The sequence below is a fragment of the Stomoxys calcitrans genome, chromosome 2 (assembly GCF_963082655.1).
Source record: "Stomoxys calcitrans chromosome 2, idStoCalc2.1, whole genome shotgun sequence".
NCBI lineage: Eukaryota > Metazoa > Arthropoda > Insecta > Diptera > Muscidae > Stomoxys > Stomoxys calcitrans.
Genome location: NC_081553.1, coordinates 27494878 through 27516020, shown reverse-complemented (window position 1 = coordinate 27516020; position 21143 = coordinate 27494878). Strand labels below are relative to the sequence as shown.

General features: G+C 39.1%; 1 protein-coding gene across 2 annotated transcripts in view; it reads left to right on the top strand.

Moving 5' to 3' along the window:
- The window catches only part of LOC106095448 (myb-like protein J), a 277231-nt gene that overhangs the window by 226281 nt on the left and 29807 nt on the right, over positions 1-21143 (top strand). The window lies entirely within an intron of this gene.

Here is a 21143-nt window from a genome sequence, read left to right as displayed (position 1 = left end):
GTTATACTATAACAAAAACCTCTTATTGGAGCCCCATAACGCAATGATCAGCAAATACGTTCTATTTGGTTGGTGCTATGGGGGGGTGGGGTAGACCCATAGACACTTTTTTCAAATATTGACATCAGATTCGCGCTTTACTCCCAAAGACCGTTCATTAGAGACCCATATTGCTATCGTCGCAAAATTGTCCTTTTTGGGCGGTGTTCTTGGGGAGGGGCGGCCCCACAAACACTTGTTCCCACATTTGGATATCAGATTCGTATTCTACTCTCAAGTACCTTTTATTTGAGCCCCATATTGCCATGTTAAGTAAATAAGTCCTATTTGGTTTTTTTTTTTTTTGGGGAAGGGGTAAACCCCCTGAAACTTGGCCACACATTTAGATATCCGATTCGTATTCTACTTGCCAATACCTTTCATTTGAGTTCCATATTGCCATGGTCGGTAAATATGTCCGATTTAGGGGTGTTTTGGGGGTTGGGAGGGGGGGGGGGGGGCTGTTGTCCCCTCAACACTTGGTCCACAAGTTGGATATCTGTTAAGAAAATTCATCGCGCGCCTATTCCATTGAGCAACAAAGCTCATTTTTGCCTCAATGGGTATGTAAATAAGCAGAATTGTCAATTTTTTGAGTGCAAATCAACCAGAAGCATTGCAAGTTCTACCAATGCATCCAGAAAAAGTCACAGTCTGGTGTAGTTTATGGGATGGTCGCATCATTGGACCGTACTTCATCAAAGATGATGCGAATCGTATCGTAAGAGTGAATGGTGAGTGCTACGAGTGCTACACTTCTTTTATGACCTACAACATTCAAAGCTGGTATAGTCGGAATAGTTTCATAACCTGATATAGCTCCTATAGCATAGAAATTCTTATCCATTGATGGTCATGACAGTTTAATTCGATCTAAATTTGTCCGTCCGTAAGTCCATCTGTCCGACTGTTCGTCCGTCTGCCCGTCCATCTGTCCGACTGTCCGTCCGTCTACCCGTCTACCCGTCCGTCTGTCCGTACGTCTGTCCGTACGTCTGTCCGTCTGTCCGTCCGTCTGTCCATCCGTCTGTCCGACTGTCCGTCTGTCCATCCGTCTGCCTGTCCGTCCGTTCGTCTGTCCGTAAGTCCATCTGTCCTACTGTTCGTCCGTCTGTCCGTCCGTCTGTCCGTCCGTTCGTCCGTCCGTTCGTCTGTCCGTCCGTCTGTCCGTCCGTCTGTCTGTCCGTCCGTCTGTCCGTCCGTTTGTCCGTCCGTATGTCCGTCCGTCCGTTCGTCTGTCCGTCAGTCCATCCGTCTGTCCGTCCGTCTGTCCGTCCATCTGTCCGTCCGTCTGTCCGTCCGTCTGTCTGTCCGTCTGTCCGTCCGTCTGTCTGCCTGTCCGTCCGTCTGTCGAAAGCACGCTAACTTTCGAAGGAGCAAAGCTAGCTAACTTTCGACAAATGCGATCCATGGTAGAGGCTATATACGATTCGGCCCGGCCGAATCCTAGAATGCTATACCGAACAAAGAACTTGACAAATGCGATGCATGGTGAAGGGCCCGGCCGAACTTTGCATGCTTTTTATCATTGCTTACAATCTTTTTTTTACTATTTGGCAATTCATTTGGCAGTAAAACCAGTTCACCCTAATAAACCCATACACATTGTATGCTTTATAATCTTTTCTATCCTTTGGATATTTCCCTCACAATGGTTTTCATTTCAAAGATTGTCTACTCCTACCATTCAACGCCTTGATAGAGGCGATATCTGCATAAGCCTTTCATGTGTTGTTGTTTTTGTTGTAAAACTAGCCATGGCCTTAAGCTCCTTAAGGCTTATGTACTGATTTGCAGTTTATGTTCTTCCACAGGAAGGAATTCTTATCAAATCTTCCTTTGGATATGACTAAAACCACAAAGTAGAGAAAGTGTATGACCATCGAAAGAGCTTTCGTCAGAGGACAAAGTAAAGATCTAAGCTTTAGGATGACTATTCATTCAGAGGGCTGATACTACCACATACATACACTCATAAAAATGAAGGTTTTACTCCCACAAGGGTTTGAATCTTGCCTTGCTAAACCACAAAAACAATAAATTCTCAATTTATAGTTATTGAAGTTATCGAATTTAATTTAATGAGAGGTTGTTGGACAAAGGACGAACGTCTGGACTGTCGTCCATATGTGGTCTCTATGCCATTGTTTAAATCATTTATTGTTGCAAAAGACTATGAACTTGTGTCCCTACCACATGAACTTACGATTGACGATAATTAAAATAGGAAATTAAAGAGAACAAAAATTTAACGTACCCTGAGATTGATAGGAATTATGATATAAATTTTACTTTAGCTTACATTTTTCGTTTTGTTATTTCGGTTTGATGTTTTAATTTGAATTTTGATAAGGCGGTCATAGTAAGCAATTCTTTGGGATTATACAATTAAAAATAATTGTTTAAACTTTAGCGAAAATTCTTTCAAAGTTTGTTCTAAATATTCGTTTGTTTCTCTTTCGAGGCGAGCTCTATGATCGGAGATGCAAATGGAAAAGGAAAGCCAGAGATCGCAAAACAGCATCAACCACTATGGGACGTGTTTCGTCTTTGGTGAGAAGACTTTTCAACCATATTAGGTGTGAAGGCTTCAAGGGCCGTGCGTTGGTATGTTGTATTTGGATCGTATTAATAGCAAAAACGCATCTATGATACAATTACCCCATTAACCAAGCTCGACAACCTTGCCTATTAGCTGTACTTTTCCCAAAGCATGTATTTTTGTGTAATCACAGACATTCTGTCTGTGGCAAATTGCACTTCTTCCGTACTACACATGATCTTGTTCATCTGTTGGAAGTTGTATTGATGGCGTCGAACGCTAAGACAACGGCAATGGCTCTCGCTGTTGCTCCGTATGCCCAGGTTCGAATCCTGGTCGAGTTCCGCCGAATTTTTTATTCTGGTAGACATATCCATGAAAAGCCTAACATAAGTCACTGTGTCAAATTTGAGCGAAATCGGATCATAAATGTCCCCTTTTATGGGGCCAAATTGCAAAAATTTGTCGAAGAGCCTAACGCAACTAAATGTCCCAAATTTCGGCGAAGCGGACAATAAATGCGCCTTTTTTGGGCCCAAGGCCCTAAATCGAGAGATCAATCTATATGGCAGCTATAACCAAATCTGAACCGATCTGAGCCATATTGCAGAAAGATGTGGAGGAACCTAACTTAACGCACTGTCCAAAATTTTGGCGAAATCGTACAATAAATGCACCTTTTATGGCTCCAAGGCCTTAAATCGAGAGATTGGTCTATATGGCAGCTATATCCAAACCTAGACCTATCTGTGCCATATTCCAGGAGGATCTTGAGGGGTCTAACATAACTCACTGTGCCAAATTTCGACGACATTAGGCAATAAATGCGCCTTTCTTGGGCCCAAGACTTTAAATCGAGAGATTGGTCTATATGGCAGCTATATCCAAATCTGAACCGATCTGGGCCAAATTGAAGGAGGATGTTGAAAGGCGCAACATAACTCACTGTCCTAAATTTCAAGAACATCGGAAAATAAATGCGCCTTTTATGGGCCCAAGACCTTAAATCGAGAGATAGGTCTATATGGCACCCATATCCAAATCTGGAACGATCTGGGCCAAATTGACGAAGGATGACTCAGGGCCTAACATAACTCACTGTGCCAAACTTCGACGACATTAGGCAATAAATGCGCCCTTCTTGGGCCCAAAACCTTAAATCGAGAGATCGGTCTATATGGCAGCTATATCCAAATCTGAACCGATCTGGGCCAAATTGAAGAAGAATGTCGAAGGGCCTAACACAACTCAATGTCCCAAATTTCACCAAAGTAGGATAATAAATGTGGCTTTTATGGCTCCAATGCCTTAAATAGAGAGATTCGTCCAGATGGCAGCTATATCCAAACCTAGACCTATCTGCGCCATATTCCAGGAGGATCTTGAGGGGCTTAACATAACTCACTGTGCCAAATTTCGACGACATTAGGCAATAAATGCGCCTTTCTTGGGCCCAAAACATTAAATAGAGAGATCGGTATATATGGCAGCTATAAATCGGGACCGATCTGGGCCAAATTGACGAAGGATGACTCAGGCCTAACATAACTCACTGTGCCAACTTCGACGACATTAGGCAAAAAATGCGGCTTTCTTGGGCCCAAAACCTTAAATCGAGAGATGGGGTCTATATGGCAACTATATCCAAATCTCAACCGATCTGGGCCAAATTGAAGGAGAATGTCGAAGAGGCCTAACACAACTCACTGTTCCAAATTTCAGCAAAATCGGGTAATAAATGTGGCTTTTATGGACCTAAGACCCTAAATATGAGGATCGGTCTATATGGCAGCTATATCCAAATCTAGACCGATCTGAGCCAAATTGACGAAGGATGTCGAAGGGCCTAACACAACTCACTGTCCCAAATTTTAGCAAAATCGGATAATAAATGTGGCTTTTATGGGCCTAAGACCCTCAATCGGAGGATCGGTCTATATGGCAGCTATATCCAAATCTGAACCGATTTAACGAAGGAAGTCGAAGGGCCTAAGACAACTCACTGTCCCGAATTTCAGCAAAATCGGATAATAAATGTGGCTTTTATGGGCCTAAAACCATAAATCGGAGAATCGTTCTATATGGGGGCTATATCAAGATATAGTCCGATATAGCCCATCTTCGAACTTAACCTGCTTATGGATAAACAAAGAATCTGTCCAAAATTTCAGCTCAATATCTCAATTTTTAAAGACTGTAGCGTGATTTCAACAGACAGACGGACGGACATGTCTAGATCGTCTTAGATTTTTACGCTGATCAAGAATATATATACTTTATAGGGTCGGAAATGGATATTTCGATGTGTTGCAAACGGAATGACAAAATGAATATACCCCCATCCTTCGATGGTGGGTATAATAATAAAAAGAACAATTTATCCAAAAAATATGCCCTTAATCGTTGGTAAGAACAATTCATGACATACCATGTTGCCCATGGACATGACTGTCACAAGAATATATGGACATGCATAACGGCTATGGTGACCCAAAAAGGTCAATGTGTGGAAAATTGCCCATATTGTTCATTATTTGTATTGGAACCCACACACACACACCCACACACACGAACAAAATGAGAAACAGCTCAGCTGCTACACTTTGTTCCATAGAGATTGCCTTAATGTATTTGTAATTTAAGAGTTTTTTCACTTTGCCTCAATGCTGGGGTTCGATGGTTCGCACTTTTTTTTGCGTTTTTCGATGCAACGAGACATAATAAAGTTTTAATGGCTTTTAGCCTTGTGGCATGCACCAAAAGCTGAAGTGGCACCACAGCTGAGCTGATTCTCATATGTGTAAAGCATTTCATTTGGGGGCTGTAAAAAAAAGAGAGGAAAATCAGAAAAAAAATTACAATGCAGAATGTGATAGTTTATATAAGTGCATGTGTGTGTGTGTAAGGCTATGTAGCATTTATATTAAGCCGTTATTAATGTTTGATTGCCTCGGGCACAACAAAAAAACGGATAAAAAGCTTGTAAAAAGGGCAAATACTTCATGAACATTGGCTACAAATACAATCAACAAATTTTGCCCCCGAACATTCCACTAAGAGACAGGGGGCAAACATTGGTTATTAATGAAAAAAAAAAAAAACACCATCATCCAGCAATAAATCATTGAGCACATTTATCGTTTGATTAAACCTAGGCTTAACAAGAATTGCTGTGACATGGATTAAGCGGCCCTTACATGGAATGGCAGGAGAGGCATATCCAATGGGGATTAATGGTATTTGTTAAAGAGGAACCTGTGACTAGTTGAGCTAAAATGTTGGCATGGGCATTGTACGCATTTCAGATCTACCGAATCGAGTTATTGATGCCCAAACTACCAAAAACCACCACCATATGAATGGTTTTTGGGAGTTTAACAAGAAAAAGCGTTCGGCGTTCGGTCGGGCCGAATCCTGGGAGCCCACCACCATGGATTCTGCTAAAAAATTATACAAAACTAGCTGAACCGGGCCCGCTCCGCTGCGCCTTCTTCTACTTTATATGGAACAAAATTATTCCTTAAATATTTATTTTCGACAATTAAAGAGCTTTTAGTGAAATACCATGCTACGAAAATAGTATATCGCTTGGATTACAGTTAAACAATTTAAATGCCTTTTTCTGAATTGCTTTACTGATTTATGGTCCCGCAAGTGGGTATGAATTTCGTGATCTACTCCCAAATACCTTTCATTTGAGTTCCATATTTTTTTGGCCCGTCCGATTAATGGGTGTCCACGGCGTGAGTTGGTCCCCAGACACTTGGCACTGAAAAAAATATCCGCAGCGTGCTCTTCTCTCATTTTTTTTACCCCATTGGTTGGAGGGAAGTTTATGGGATGAGGCGTACACCAATTACTTGGCCTCAATATTGGTTATCATATTTGTTTTCTAATCTCAAATACCTTTCATATGATGGGTAAATTTGTACTCTTGGGGAAGGGGCGGTGCCCCAAATACCTGTACTTGAGCCCAATATTACGATGGTCAATAAAGAATTGCTGTTTGTGGAGTGTTTTTGGTAAGAGATAGTCCCCCAGAAAATTTGTCCCGAAAATGGGTATCTATTTCATGCTCTACTCCCCAATACTTTTCATTGGAGCCCCACATTGATCTGGTCGGCAAATGTGTCCAATTTAGGTGTGTTTTGGGGAGAGGGGTTGTCCCCCAAACACTTAGCCCAGAAAATAAATCACCATCGTGCTCTACTCTCAATATCAATTATTTGAACCCCATATTGCCAATGTACTCAAAGTTGGATATCAAATTCGTTTCTAATCTCAAATTTCTTTCATTTAAACCCCTTATTGCAAAAGTCAGCAAATATGTCCGCTTTGTGAAGAGCTCCACTCTCCACTCCCATCATTTGAATCCCATATTGTCATGGTCGGTAAATATGTCCGACTTAGGGGTGTTTTGGCGATTGGGGTTGGTCCCCCAAACACTTAGTCCGACAATTGGATATCAAATACGTTTTCTAATCTTAAATACCTTCCATTTGAGTCCCATATTGTCGTAATTGGTCTATATATATATATTAAGTTTTGGGGGTGGGGCGTTCCCGCTAGGTACCCCATCCGAAATCTGGATACCAAATTTTATTTTTAGGGTACTTTATGAGAGCACACAAAATTTCGCTTAAATTGCTCCACCCATTTTCGAGCTCTGGCGTTTCTGAAAATTAGGTTCAGGGGAGGGTCCCCATCAAATATTAAAAAATCTAGAACCCTATTTTCAACACGGGATCATTACGCACCATCTGTGAGAATTTCAAGAAAATCGGCTCAGCCGTTTTTGAGTTTATAAGGAAGACACAAACAAACCAACCTACAAAAAAACACAAATTGATTTTTATACCCACCACCGAAGGATGGGGGTATATTCATTTTGTCATTCCGTTTGCAACACATCGAAATATCCATTTCCGACCCTATAAAGTATTATATATTCTTGACCAGCGTAAAAATCTAAGACGATGTCCGTCCGTCTGTACATTTGTCAGTTGAAATCACGCCACAGTCTTTAAAAATAGAGATATTGAGCTGAAATTTTGCACAGATTTTTTTTTGTCCAAAAGTAGGTTAAGTTGTCCAAAAGTTGGTTAAGTTCAAAGATGAGTTATATCGGACTATATCTTGATATAGTCCCCATATAGACCGATCCGCCAATTTGGGGTCTTTGGCCCATAAAAACCACATTTATTATCCGATTTTGCTGAAATTTGGGACAGTGAGTTGTGTTAGGCCCTTCGAAATCCTTCGCTAATTTGCCCTAGATCGGTCCAGGATTGGATAAAACTGCCATATTGACCGATCCTAAAATTTAGGGTCTTAGGCCCAGGAAAGCCGCATATATTATCCGATTTTGCTGAAATTTGGGAGGAAGAGTTGTGTTAGGTTTCTCGACATCCTTCGTCAATTTGGTTCAGATCGGTCCAGATTTGGATATAGCTGCCATATAGACCGATCCTCCGATTTAGGGTGTAAGGCCCATAAAAGCCACATTTGTTATCCGATTCCGCTGAAATTTGGGACAGTGAGTTGTGTAAGGCCTTTCGACTTCCGTCGTTAATTTGACCCAGATCGGCTCAGATTTGGATATAGTTGCCATATAGACCGATTCCCCGGTTTAGGGTCTTAGGCCCACAAAAGCGACATTTATTGTCCGATTTTGATGAAATTTGGGACATTGAGTTAGGTTAAACCCCTTGACATAGTTCTGCATTATGGCACAGATCGGTCAAGATTTGGATATAACTGCCATATAGACCGATATCTCGATTTAAAGTCTTGGCCCCAAAAACGACGTATTTATAATCCGGTTTAACTGAAATTTGACACATTGATTTATGTTAGGCTTTTCGAACTCCTGTTGTATATGGTTCAGATCGGTTTATTTTTCGATATATTTATATACCTATTGGGGTCTTAGATCCATATTTCGAAGTGTTACAAATGGAACGACTAGCATACCCCAATCCTATGGTGGTTGGTATAAAAAGTTCAAAATCTTGGCCCCATGAAAGACGCATTTAGAATCCGATTTGACACAGTGACATATGTTATGCTTTTCGACATCCGTGTCGTATATGGTTCAGATCGGTGTATTTATAGATATAGCTACTAAAAAGACCAATATTTTGTTATACACAATTGACTTGTACTTATTAGTATTTGGTCCAAATCGGAACAAATTTCGATATAGCTGCTATGGGGCATAAGGAATACTTTTTTTAGTGGATCTTGACGAAAGGTGGTTTACATATATGCCCGAGGTGGTGGGTATTCAAAGTTCGCGGCTTTTTACTCGATTTTGAATCATCCTTTTGTTTTTATTAAATCTTTATTTTTTTTCATAATTTTTTTTTTCACTCATTTACAAAAGTCCTTGTGATAATGTAATGCAATCGCATTAAAATGCTATCTGATTATGCTACTTCGTCATTGGCATTATCAGCATACACATAAAAGCTGTTGGAGAGCAGTAAAGTATTCACACTAATATCCTTGGAATAATAATTTTATCTGAATTGGCTACTCCAGCGAACCACAGACATTCATAAATGAGAAGTCATTAAATTGAATAAATGCAAATGCAATGACTCCGACTCGGACCTCTGATGCTGCATAATAATTTATTATCATATGCGGTGCATTGTGGTGGCATATAATGTGGCAGTTGACCCCGAAATGCTAATTAAAGGGCTTTAAATAAGAGTCATCTTTATCCTGCCAGGGATGAGTTTGCCAGTAAAAAAAAAAGTTATTTTATTGTTGTAATAATTAATCAAAATATTTTACTGCGGGTATATAACAAGGCAACTTTTACCATTTAGAACATGGTGACGTATGATTTACATTAATTAAATGTTATAATGTATACGCACCCTTGTACAAGATACAGAAGAGTATAACTAATATAAGTTAAACCACAACAAAACAACTCTTATAAGTATTTGTTCCACACAAATACCCCCAAAAACCCAGGTGTCTACTCCTATTCCAATCCCATGCCAATTAATTGAAAAATAAATGAAATCAAAAGATTTGAAATAAATCCTGGCATATTGGATCCTATTTGTTTTCAATTTCCTTTTTGAATATGTCCTGCTTTGCCTTTGTTTTTGTTAAGCTGTTGCGGAAGTTCTCAATAAAATCCCCATACATTGAGTTAACAAACCCTTTGGGAAATACGCAAACACAATAAACACAAGATTACCAATATCTTGAAGCTTAGCCAAAAATCGACCCCTTTTTTGCGCAACAAGGGGTTATAACAAGGGGACCACAAACAAACATCTTCAAAGGTAAAGCCTTCGCTGCTGTCTGTTTTGGAAAATTAAAAATTATTTATTTATACCTCAATTTGACAAAGGTCAAAAAGCCGATAAAGACACACAAACTCACACGCACACACTCGAACAAAATGCACGACCAAAGGCCACAAGAAAACACATATAGACAGGTGGATTTGGTAAATTCCCCAGCTAACCATAAATTGACTTTGACATATTGAAGTCTGCTTAAGTTAAGCAAAAAAAGTTTTCGAAAATCTTGAAAATTTAAACACCATATTTAGGAATTATTGAAGAAAGTTGGTAGGACTTAAACTTTTTAATAAATTGCATGAAAGCTAAAAAAAATGAGAGTGAAAAAATTTTCCGTTTGAAAAATATCAAAATAAACAAATATAAAATGAAGGATGGTCCAAATTGGATCACCTTCATTAAAATCTTCTCTAAAGACAAAGTATCAATGAAATTTCCTTTAGAAACAAGGTTTAGATTAAGGGTGATTTAGGGTATAGGTAGCCCGATTTCAAAGGTGAGTTCATATGGAGGCCAGTCAGGCCAATTGCAATAAATGCGCTTTTTATGGACTAAAAACCATAAATCTAGAGATCGCTCTATATGACAGCTATATTCAAATCTGGTCCTATCTGAGCCACATTGCAGAAAGATATCGACGGACCTAACACAACTCACTGTCCCAAATTTCGGCGACATCGGACAATAAATGCACTTTTTATGCTCTTAAAACTTTAAATGGAGAGATCGGTCTATATGGCAGCTATATCAAATCTCGACCGATCTGTACCATATTGTGGAAATATGTGGAGGGGTTTAACTTAACCCACTGTCCCAAATTTCTGCGAAATCGGACAATAAATGTTCCTTTTATGGACCCAAAACCTTAAATCGAGAGATCGGTCTATATGGCAGCTGTATCCAAATCTCTACCGATCTGGGCCAAATTGAAGAAGGGTGTCGAATGGCCTAATATAACTCACTATGCCAAATTGTGGCGATATCGGACAATAAATGCGACTTTTATAGGCGCAAGACCTTAAATCGAGAGATCGGTCTGTTTGACAGCTGTATTCAAATCTGAAGCGATTTGAGCCAAATTAAAGAAGGATGTCAAAAGGCCTTAAACAACTGTCCCAAATTTTGGCGACATCCGACAATAAATGCGCCCTTTACGTGTCCAAAACCTTGAATCGAGAGATCGGTCTATGGCAGCTATATCCAAATCTAGACCGATATGGGCCAAATTAAAGAAAGATGTCCGAGGGCCTAAAGCAGCTCACTGTCCCAAATTTTGCTGAAACGTATTTTTGTACCCTCCACCATAGGATGGGGCGTATACTAATTTCGTCATTCTGAGACCCCATAAAGTATATATATTCTTGATCGTCGCGACGTTTTATGTCGATGTAGCCATGTCCGTCCGTCTGTCTGTCGAAAGCACGCTAATTGCCGAAGGAGTAAAGCTAGCCGCTTGAAATTTTGCACAGATACTTCTTATTAGCGTAGGTCGGTTGGTATTGTAAATGGGCCATATCGGTCCATGTTTTGATATAGCTGCCATATAAACCGATCTTGGGTCTTGACTTCTTGAGCTTCTAGAGGGCGCAATTCTTATGCGGTTTTAATGAATTTTAGCATGAAGTATTTTGTTATGATATCCAACAACTGTGCCAAGTATGGTTCAAATCGGTCCATAACCTGATATAGCTGCCATATAAACCGATCTTGGGTCTTGACTTCTTGAGCCTCTAGAGTGCGCAATTCTTATCCGATTAGAATGAATTTTTGCACGAAGTATTTTGTTATCAAACAACTGTGCCAAGTATGATACAAATCAGTCCATAACCTGATATAGCTGCCATATAAACCGATCTTGGATCTTGACTTCTTGAGCCTCTAGAGGTCGTAATTATTATCCGATTTGCCGGAAATTTTATACGACGGATCCTCTCATGACCATTTACATACGTGTTTATTATGGTTTGAGTCGGTCTATAGCCCGATACAGCTCCCATATAAATCAATCTCTCTATTTTAGTTCTTGACATTTGACACAGGTCTCCAACATATAATTTAATTGTCGTCCAAACCGGACCATATCCTTATATCGCTCTAATAGCAGAGTTAATCTTTTCTTATATCCTTATTTGTTTAAGAAGAGAAGCCGGGAAAAGAACTCGAGAAATGCGATCCATGGTGGAGGGTATATAAGATTCGGCCCGGCCGAACTTAGCACGCTTTCACTTGTTGTTCATATGCAGGTTAAGTACAAAAGTGGATCATATCAGACTCTATCTTGATATGTGTATTAAGTCGTCATGTATATCTTTGTCCCGATTTAAGGTTGTGGGCCCATAAAACTGTGCTGTGTTATGCTCTTCAACATCCCACATAAATACAAATCGTTCCTTATTTGGTTAAAGCTGTCGTACAGGGTGGCTGATGAATATTGCTACAATGATGAATATTGCTACATTTTTTTTTCGGTGTATGGAATACATTTTTCTTTTATTCATGTTAAATTAAATTATTAAATTAATTATTAAATTATTATTAATTAAATTAATTAATTAATTAATTAAATTAATTATTAAATTATTATTATTAAATAGAAAAAAAGTTATTACATTTTTTTTTGGTAGCGGCTTTCATCAGCCACCCTGTACTTATACCGATCTCTCCATTTAATGCCTTGGGCCCATCATAGACGGACTTGGTGATCTTGAATATGGGGAAGAAAGGATTTTGTTGCATAAAGACCAATCTGCTAGGACATATTGGGTTGCCCAAAAAGTAATTGCGCATTTTTCATATAGTCGGCGTTGACAAATTTTTTCACAGCTTGTGACTCTGTAATTGCATTCTTTCTTCTGTCAGTTATCAGCTGTTACTTTTAGCTTGCTTTAGAAAAAAAGTGTAAAAAAAGTATATTTGGTTAAAGTTCATTCTAAGTTTTATTAAAAATGCATTTACTTTCTTTTATAAAATCCGCAATTACTTTTTGGACAACCCAATTTAATTGTGTAAGACCAACGTTCCTATCGTGTTTCATCCAGATCTTGCCATATTTCTAATACATATCTGCCAAGGTTTCATAAATGGTTTATTTTTCAACGAACTTGACGTAATAACGTTAATATTAATATCCAAGGTGTTGAGTATCCAAATTTTGGCCCGGTCGAACTTTTTGCCTTTTTATATGTTTTTTATCAAGTCATTTAAATAGTTAATAATTTAGATGATATAACAGGAGTTTTTAACAGACAATTTAATTTAACCCTAATTTTTAACGATTACATCTAGCAAAAACTCTGAGAATATTCATTGCATATAAAATGCTCATTATCATATAAAATTTTGATTTTTTTTTCACAATGGAAAATTCACATAAAAACCAAAAGTCATAGAAATGTAAAATATTCATAAATTGCCATACATGAATGTCATATGGTAGATGGCTATTAAGGGCTCTGGTGATAATGGCACAAATTACATGCATGTGAGTAGTTGGTATATTTGATGAGTTATACACAAATTGCTTTGTGCATTCAAAAACAGATCATGCATGCATTGCAAACAGTCATCATCAACAATACCACCAACATGTTGGCCATTATCAGTTGAAATTATAGTCGCTAATTCATGCCATTCTTATTTGAAATGCAGCTTTGACTATTATGGCAACTGGCGCTCATAAACTTGTCACACACGCACGCCCAACACTAATGACTTATAGTTTGGTGAATGCAATAATGGCCAGCACATCATATCGCATATCGTAAAGCTAATAACCAGAATATTAAATGTTGTAAATGTCAAATGACACGAACACATTCAAAAGAATGCATGGCTTTTGCTGTTGTTGTATTATAATTGGTTTGTTGTTTAATTCAACAAATACAACTCACAACTACCCATGCTCCCCCTCACTCTCACACCCACTCTTACAGCCTTTGCCATATGATTGAGCTGATGGTTGATATGCTTGGTGCGTGTGAGTTATGCTGCCTCTCACTGAGAGTTAAACTCCCTCTCACTAACTGAGACCCTCTCACTCTCACACCCACTCTTACAGCCTTTGCCATATGATTGAGCTGATGACTGATATGCCTGGTGCGTGTGAGTTAAACTCCCTCTCACTGAGAGTTATGCTCCCTCTCACTCCCACTCATACAGCCTTTGCCATATGATTGAGCTGATGATTGATATGCTTTGTGCGTGTGTATGATCCGATGTTTGCAATGAGTCTTTGTGTTGCACAATGTAGGTGTCATCAAGTCAATTTTGACAAACACGGGTCAAAAACACAGGTCATTTTATTCTCTGATGATTGGATAACATGCAGTTCAGTGGTAATTCCAGGCAAGTATATTTTGTTATTGTTGTGTATGCAGGGGGTAAAACTTTTTATTCAGGAATTCTATAAAAAGGCCTTTAATTCCGGAGTTGTTTGCGGAGAGCAATAGCATAATTACAGAAAGTCTATAGTGGAGGTTTTTGAGGAAATTTAAAACTTTTATACCCATCACCGATGAACAGTGGTAATCCCAAGGCGTTTGACATTTTATACAAATACTAGCTGAAACCGGCCCGCTTCGCTGCGCCTTCTTTAAATTTATAGGGAGCAAAATTTTCCTTTAAATATTTATTTTAGACATTTAAAGAGCTTTCTGGTGAAATACCATGCTACGAAAATGGTATATCGCTTGACTAACAGTTTAACAACATAAGTGCCTTGATCTGAATCCCATATGATCTTTATTGGTCTACGAATTTACGTTTGGATATGGGATGTACTCCTAAAACACTTTATTTCAGCCCGATATTCTCATGATGTCTGATTTAGGTGGTGTTTTCGGGGGTGAGGTGGTCCCCCAGACTCTTGGCCCTGAAAATTTCAGCATCGTGCTCTTCTCTCAAATGCCATTTATTTAAATCCCATTGGTCATTGGCCATTGGTTTTGAGGGGGAGTTTACAGGATGAGGCGTCCCCCAAACACATGGTCCCAAAATTGGTTATCAAATTCGTTTTCTATTCTCAAATACCTTTCATGTGAGCCACATATTGGCATGGTTGAAAAATGTTTACCCTTTGGGGGGTGTTTTGGGGAAGGGGTGATGCCTTTAATACATGAACCTACATTTGGATATCAATTCTACTCCCAAATACCTTCATTTGAGTCCCATATTGCGATGGTCAGTAAAAAAGTAGCTATTTGTGGGGTATTTTGGGAAAGTGGTAGACCCCCAGAAAATTTGTCCCGAAAATGGGTAACAATTTTTGCTCTACCCCCCAATACCTTTGATTTAAGCTCCACATTGACATGGTCGGTAAACATGCCCGATTTAGGGGTGTTTTGGGGATTGGGGTGGTCCCCCAAACACTAAGCGCGGAAAATATATCAGAGACGTGCTCTATTCTCATATACAAAATGCAAATTTTGCCCATGAAAATTCCACTAAGGAACAGGGGCAAACTTCTCACAATCAATGAGCTCAATGAGGGACATCCTTTTTATAGCCGAGTCCGAACGGTGTGCAGCAATGCGACACCTCTTTGGAGAGAAGTTTTACATGACATAGTAACTCACAAATGTTGCCAGCATTGGGAGGGGAAAACCACCGCTGAACATTTTTTCTGATTGTCTCGCCAGGATTCGAACCCAGGCCTTTGGCGTCATAGGCGGACATGCTTACCTCTGAGATACGGTGGCCTCCTCATATACAATATTTGAACCCCATATGGCAATTGGCCTCTAAAGTTAATATCAAATTCGTTTTCTAAACTCAAATACCATTCACTTAAACCCCTTATTGAAAAAGCCAGCAAATATGTCCGGTTTGAGGTATGGGCCCTAAAAAACTATGAATATCGAGCTTCACAGTCTTGAAGACCCAAATTGTCTTGGTGAACAAATACGTCCTACATGGGGGTTGTTCTGGTGGTGGGACGTCCCCTAGATATTAGGTCCCGAACGTTGATGTCAGATTCATGGTCTACTCCCAAATAACCTTCATCTGAGCTCCATTTTGCCATAATTGGCAAACATGACCGGTTTGGGGGGGGTGTTTTGGGGATCCACTCAGTGACTTGGCTTGCATGCTGTTGCCGCAACAGGCGATCTCCATTGATCTTTGCCCTATGATATGTCTCTATCAGCCTCCATCAGGAGTCGTCAGCTTAAAAAATGACAGACTAATACGAAACGAAAGTCGTTCGCCTTCGTGTGGTAGGGTTTTCCCGATTTCGGAATGAAAATTACCTTCGTTTCCCTTTATCCCAAATGTATATATGACATTTTGATATAAGGTGAGTATATCTCCCCCGAGCCAAAGAACCAGTCTATCAGACACAGCTTGTAATTCAATCGGTGATACATCATCAGGGCCTGGCGGCTTAAAGGAGTCGAAAGTTCTTATCGCCCAAAGGATTTTCGGCTCAGACACAATATCCCTAGTAACCTCCGACGAATGCATACCAGTGACAATCTCTTCTGGAGCCACGTTGGCCGTTGGAGAATTTCCCGGAGAAATGTGTATCAATGAGTGGTACCCCTAGAGGCCTTAGATGTATTCTCCAGAACTCCAGCCAGGATTCGTTCTGAACCTTTCTCAGCTCGCTCTTACATTTTCTTAGCTCAGCGTCATAAATGTCCCAATCGTGTGGTGCTTTTGTGGCTTTGGCTCTGGTGAAGAGTTTGCTGCAGTTCTTCCTTAGACCAACCAGATCTGGGGTCCACCATGGCGGTCGCTGTTTGCCCCTTGGCTTGGCACTAGGACATGCTGACACAAGTAACTCATTCAGGGCCTTCGTGATCCGCTTGACCACAATGTCTATATCCTCCATAATTTCCACTTCCTTTTCTGGCCTAGAAAGGATAGACGTGGAAAATGTGTGCCGAAATTTATGCCAATTCTCCACATATTCCGATTAAATTTCTTGAAAAGTCTGCATTTTTACACGATTTGCTGCAAATTTGGCAATGTTGTCGTATTCAAAAGGTTTCAACTAAGGGCCCTTACCTTTAGCTCTTGGACTACTCTTCCCGACCACTAACCTATTCCAATTTTATTATGTGCAAATATACATTTGTACTTCATTTACCATTTGGTTGATTCATTTCAAAATGTAATCAGCAATAAAATTGCATTTCCAATGTACAATACTTTGACAAGTGCAAATATCCTTGCCCACATATAAACATTGAAATACAATATTTAAAAGTGTTTATCAAGAGTAACATAAGCCAACAGTAAATATTTGTCATTATGACCATTACAGAGTTCGTAAGCTTGGGTGTCCTTTTGCATACAATTCGTATGACTTAAGATTATTATTATGTGATTATAAGACAAATTAAGGTAATTAGAATGTGAATGTTGAATCAATAGGGTTGAATAAGAAATGAAACTAAAAATCATTCAGTAAGAAAGTTAAGAGTTAACAATTCGATAAGCTTTCGCAATATGTTGGATACCAACTGGACCAAATTCGGAAGACTACTCAGAAGAAGGCTTTGGCAAGATAATTTAGATTGTCCCAGCATAGAAGACATTGACGACAATGTCAACAGGATTACGACTGCACAAGTAAGGGTCTTTGGATGATAGTTATCCTCTTCGGGGAAGGAAATCTGCCCGAGAAAAAACCCTGAATGACCAGAGAGATTCGAAATATTGGAAAAGGGGCCCGCGGACTTTATAACAGAGCACGTGTAAAAAAAACATTAAGTTCGGCGGGGCCGAACTTTGGATATCCACCACCTCGAGTATATATGTAAACCAACTTTCGTCAAAATCCGGTGAAAAATTCATACCTTATGCCTCTTAGCAGCTATTGGGTTGCCCAAAAAGTAATTGCGGATTTTTCATATAGTCGGCGTTGACAAATTTTTTCACAGCTTGTGACTTTGTAATTGCATTCTTTCTTCTGTCAGTTATCAGCTGTTACTTTTAGATTTCTTTAGAAAAAAAGTGTAAAAAAAGTATATTTGATTAAAGTTCATTCTAAGTTTTATTAAAAATGCATTTACTTTCTTTTAAAAAATCCGCACATTGTTATTTTTATTTATTCTCAAAGCATTTGTGAGCGAACATGCGAGTTCAACCTTTTGTTGTATTCATTATACAAATGTTAATGTTGCGGTTGATGTGTGTGTATGTGTGTCAACTATGTGACAGCACAGATAAGTTCAACTTTGCATGACAGTGGAACAAATTTACTTACATACCATACATATTTCTCGCTAAGTAGTGGGAGTACGTGAGTGGGAGAGAAAGAGAGAGGACAGATAAGAGAAGGTGGATTAAGGTGAGAATCTTTTATTTAATTACAACACTTAGGGGTGTGTGTAAACATGACTGGCTCAACTAATTTCTATAAATTGTTTGGTGTAAGTGTTTCAGGTGGGGGTTAACATATATATGGGATTAGTTTTGCTCATCGCATTTCAGTAAGGGCAAAAGGTTGATGTTTCTACTTTGTTTATGCTTAGTGTGATAGTGTCTGTTTAATTATAAATATTAGGGATAATATTGTACTTTGTTCGCAAACGAAGTTGTAATATTAATTATAGGGATAAAAAAAATTAAAACAACGAAAAACGTGTCCAATTTGTATGGGCCGAGTCTTATTTAACCTTTGCCGACCAAATTTGCTCCGTCTACTATAATCCCCAACGACTTACTTTCTAAATTTCAAGCGAACTGTTTTATTTCCATAGACAGAGGGACGGACATGGGTAGATCGAGTTAAAATGTCATGAAAATATACCTGCACACTTTTAGGGTCACAGATTAATTTTTTTACAGGTGTTACATATCGAATAACTGGATTAGTATGCCGCCATCCTAGACCTAGTGGTGGGGGTATTATTTGTTAAATTTAATATGAATATAGAAGGTAATATTGGGTTGCCCAAAAAGTAATTGCGGATTTTTCATATAGTCGGCGTTGACTAATTTTTTCACAGCTTGTGACTGTGTAATTGCATTCTTTCTTCTGTTAGTTATCAGCTGTTACTTTTAGCTTGCTTTAGAAAAAAAGTGTAAAAAAGTATATTTGATTAAAGTTCATTCTAAGCTTTATTAAAAATGCATTTACTTTCTTTTAAAAAATCCGCAATTATTTTTTGGGCAACCCATACTAAAACAAGTAAAAGTGTGCTAAGTTCTTATATACCCTCCACCATGGATCGCATTTGTCGAGTTCTTTTCCCGGCATCTCTTCTTAGGTAAAAAAAGGATAAAAGAAATGATTTGCTCCGCTATTAGAGCGACATCAAGTATGGTCCGGTTTGGGCCACAATTTAATTATATGTTGGAGACCTGAGAAAAATGTCAGCCAATTAGAATAAGAATTGCGCCCTTTGGAGTCTCAAGAAAAAAAAAAAAAAAAATAGAGAGATCATTTATATGGGAGCTGTATCGGGCTATAGATCGATTCATACCATAATAAATACGTATCTTGATGGTCATGAGAGGATCCGTCGTACAAAATTTCAGGCAAATCGGATAATAATTTCGACCTCTAGAGGCTCAAGAAATCAAGATCTCAGATCGGTTTATATGGCAGCTATATCAGGTTATGAACCGATTTGAACCTTATTTGGCACAGTTGTTAAAAGTAAAAATAAATACGTCATGAAAATTTTCGGCCAAATCGGATAGGAATTGCGCCCTCTAGAAGCTCAAGAAGTCAAGACCCCAGATCGGTTTATATGACAGCTATATCAGGTTATGGGCCGATACTAGGCACAGTTGTTGGATATCACAACAAAATACTTCATGAATAATTTCATTCCAATTGGATAAGAAATGCGGCCTCTAGAGGTTCAAGAAGTTAAGACCCAAGATCGGTTTATATAGCAGCTATATCAGGTTATGGACCGATTTGAACCATACTTGACACAGTTATTGGATATCATAATAAAACACGTCGTGCAAAATTTTATTCCAATAGGATAAGAAATGCGCCCTCTAGAGGCTCTAGAAGCTCAAGAAGTCAAGACCCAAGATCGGTTTATATGGCAGCTATATCAGGATATTGACTGATTTGAACCATACTTGGTACAGTTATTGTATATCATAACAAAACACGTCGTGCAAAATTTCATTAAAATCGGATAATCATTACGCCCTCTTGAGGCTCAAGAAGTCAAGACCTAAGATCGGTTTATATGACAGCTATATCAGGTTATAAACCGATTTGAACCACACTTAGCACAGTTGTTGGAAGTCATAGCCAAACACGTCGTGCAAAATTTCATTCCTATCGGATAAGAAATGCGCCCTCTAGAGGTTCAAGAAGTCAAGACCCAAGATCGGTTTATATGGCAGCTATATCAGGTTATTGACCGATTTGAACCATACTTAGCACAGTTGTTGGATATCATAACAAAACACTTCGTGAAAAATTTCATTAAAATTGGATAATCATTACGCCTTCTTGAGGTTCAAGAAGTCAAGACCCAAGATCGGTTAATATGGCAGCTATATCAGCTTATGAACCGCTTTGAAGTATACTCGACACAGTTGTTAGACATCATAACAAAACACGTCGTTCAAGATTTCATTCCAATCGGATAAGAAATGCGCCCTCTAGAGGCTCAAGAAGTCAAGACCCACTATCGGTTTATATGGCAGCTATATCAAAACATGGACCGATTTGGCCCATTTACAATCCCAACCGACCTACACTAATTAGAAGTATTTGTGCAAAATTTCAAGCGGCCAACTTCACTCCTTCGAAAGTTAGCGTGCTTTCGACAGACAGACGGACGGACAGACATGGCTAGATCGACATAACATGTCATGTCGGTCATGAATATGTATGGGGTCTCAGACGTATTTCGAGGTGCTACAAACAGAATGGCGAAATTAGTATACCCGCATGTTGTTGTTGTTGTTGTAGCAGTGTGTGATACACTGAGGCGGCAGCCCTTGCCGATGAAGGAATTCATCGGGTCAATCCGGTACATACAACCGACTGCCATGGGATTGCAGTATACCCCTATCCTATGGTGGAGGGTATAACAAGTAAAAGCGTGCTAAAGTAAAAGTTCAGCCGGACCGAATTTTGGAAACCCACCATCATAGATTCTGCTAAAATATGACAGCTGCATCTGGTTATAGACCGAATTGGACCTTACCTGGCGCTACGTGCAGATTTTCAGCCCAACCGAATAAAATCGCAGCTTATAAGAGCACAAAGAGTCAGATCGGGTGTCGGTTTATACGGGAGTTATATCATG